The sequence below is a fragment of the Montipora foliosa genome, unplaced genomic scaffold (assembly GCF_036669935.1).
Source record: "Montipora foliosa isolate CH-2021 unplaced genomic scaffold, ASM3666993v2 scaffold_412, whole genome shotgun sequence".
Taxonomy (NCBI): Eukaryota; Metazoa; Cnidaria; class Anthozoa; order Scleractinia; family Acroporidae; genus Montipora; species Montipora foliosa.
This window is the reverse complement of record NW_027179715.1, coordinates 45,001-47,500: the sequence shown is the minus strand read 5'-3', so window position 1 is coordinate 47,500 and position 2,500 is coordinate 45,001. Positions and strand designations below refer to the sequence as shown.

Here is a 2,500-nt window from a genome sequence, read left to right as displayed (position 1 = left end):
TTCGTGATCCGGACTCCTTTCGTTCGGGTCAACTTCGTACTCGAATTGAACTCTGGGAAAACATTTTGGCCGGGTACGAACCTGCGAAGGATGTCTTGGAATGGTTGGAGCATGGGGTGGATGTCAAGAAGTTCATGAAGCCCTTTAAGGGAGCTTTTATGGGCATAAAGTATGAGAGTGCGGAACCCCCTACTATGATTTTCAAGAATCACTACTCCTGCAAACAGTTTTCGAAGTTTGTTACGGAAACAATTTTACAGCGTATTGAAACAGGGGCGATCCGTGTTTGGGGTAAAGTGGCTGAAGTGCCGCCGCCCCATCTCGTCCTTCCTATGACGATTGAACCGCAAAAGCCAAGGTTATGCATTGATGCCCGGTTTTTAAATTTGTGGATGGCAGACACTCCCTTTTCACTGGAAACGCTGGTTGGGGTGCCTCGCTTCGTGTATCCCAACTCCTACATGAGTAAGATTGATGACAAGTCTGGTTATGACCATATTTTGCTTTCTACTAGTTCTCAGCAGTTTTTTTGGTATTGAGTGGCTGGGGTGGTGGCTCGTTGGAGTTACGCTTCCTTTTGGTTGGAAAAATTCTCCGTTTGTTTACCAGACTGTGGGTTTGGGTCCGACAAATTTTTTCAGGGGTTTGGGGGTCGCATGTTCTCTGTATATTGATGACCGTTTGAATGGGGAACTGTTTGCTGTGAAGGGGTTTTGGTCACGCCCATTGTCAGAGAGGACGTCGGAATACAGCTATCAATCTGCGGTGGCGGCTTTGTATATAGTCTGTTCGGTTCTTGTAAACCTCGGTTATTTTTTGGGCCTCTCCAAATGTGTTCTTGGGCCTGTAACTAGGATTTGTTATTTAGGCATGATAGTGGATTCTGTAGCCCAGGCCTTTTGCATTCCTGAAGATAAGAAGATGAAGTTTGCTCAGCTACGCGAGCAGATACTTTTGCGTGAATCTACTATCCACTTGAAGTCTTTGCAGAGGCTAATGGGGAAGTGCAATTCATTCTCCTTGGCTTTCCCAGCGACTAAATTTTACATCAGAGAAATGGCGGCGTCAATCTCGCAGGCTTCCGGAGGTGGTGAGGTGAATTTCTCTCCGAATCTGAGAGAGGAAATTATGTTTTGGAGGTTCCTTGATAGTTGGGAAAAGGCGATTCGGTGGAGGAGTGAACGGCACGTAGCTATCTCCTTGACGTCAGATTCTTCGTTCTTCCGTTGGGGAGTTGGAATTCACCTTCCTTCCGGGACAATTTCTGTTGGTGACTACTGGGAAGAAACTGTTCGAAATGAGCATATTAATGTGAAGGAGATGTGGGCCGTCCTCAAGGGATTACAGTCACTTCCTGAAAGCGTTTCGGATTGCAGGATTGATGCTCAGGTAGACAGCATGGTTGTTCTCCACGCTTGGTCCGGCCGTGGGCCACGCTCTAGGAAGTTAACTCAGATCTCGCAATTGATTTTCCAGTTCTTGGTGGATAGGAACATGTCCCTAGAAATGTCTTTTGTTCCTTCTCACTTGAACGAGGCAGATTGGTTTTCCAGAAGATTGTCTCGCTCCGATGCCATGCTTTCTCCGAGGTCTTGGGAAATCGTCCAGCGTAGTTTTGGTGGAATTAATGGCCATGATCTTGATTTGATGTCGTTGGATTCCAACGTTCAACGTGACTGGAGTGGAAACCCGTTAAAGCACTTTACGCCCTACCCTACGCCAGGATCATCGGGTGTTAATGTTTTTAACCAAGACCTCTCTGTGTGTGATGGTGACCGCGTCAACGCCTACGTTTTCCCGCCATTTGCATTGATTGGTCCTCTTTTGCGTTTCCTCATATCGGTAGATGCGGTTGTTACGGTGGTGGTACCATTGATGTCCCCATTACCCGGGTGGTGGCCGTTGTTAAATGCGGTGTCCAGCAACAATGTTTTGGTGGCCGAGAAGGGATCACTGGATGCGCTTCTTCTTCCGTCGAAGGATGGATTTAGACCTGGATCCTCTCCATATAGCCTCTGGGCATTTAGGATGGGAAAGAGCATGTCGTAACAACTTAACAGGAGGAACTATTTTCTCTCTTTTTTTTTTTTTTTTTTTTTTCTCTTTCAGTCTTTGCCGTTGGTGCCCAGACTTTTTCAGCCATCGGTGTCATGTCCGGCTTGTTCCAAGCCCAACGACTTTGATTTCCGTTATTGCCAGAGATGTGGTTACCAGCGTCAGACGAGATCATATAAAACTTTGAAGAGCCTCAAGGCCCCTGTCGATTTGTGTTCTATAAGGGAGCGGAAGAAGGTTTTGGTTGCTAAGCAGCAGGCTACTCCTTATCAAAAACAAAGAAGTGCTTTAGAGATGGAGTTTTTGCAGTTCCTGGAAACCACCTCTAAGAGGGACATTTGTGCGGCTATACCAGACGACGTAGTAGACTTTTTGATCTGGAAAGATAATTTTGGCAAAACAGTGGTACACATGGTTGCTTGCCCGTTCTTTGGCGAGAACAGGG

The 2,500-nt window shown here is 46.6% G+C and overlaps 1 protein-coding gene across 1 annotated transcript in view; it reads right to left on the bottom strand.

Moving 5' to 3' along the window:
* Positions 1-2,500, bottom strand: part of LOC137988233 (uncharacterized) — an 18,058-nt gene that overhangs the window by 4,234 nt on the left and 11,324 nt on the right. The gene's annotated exons all lie outside the window — the stretch shown is intronic.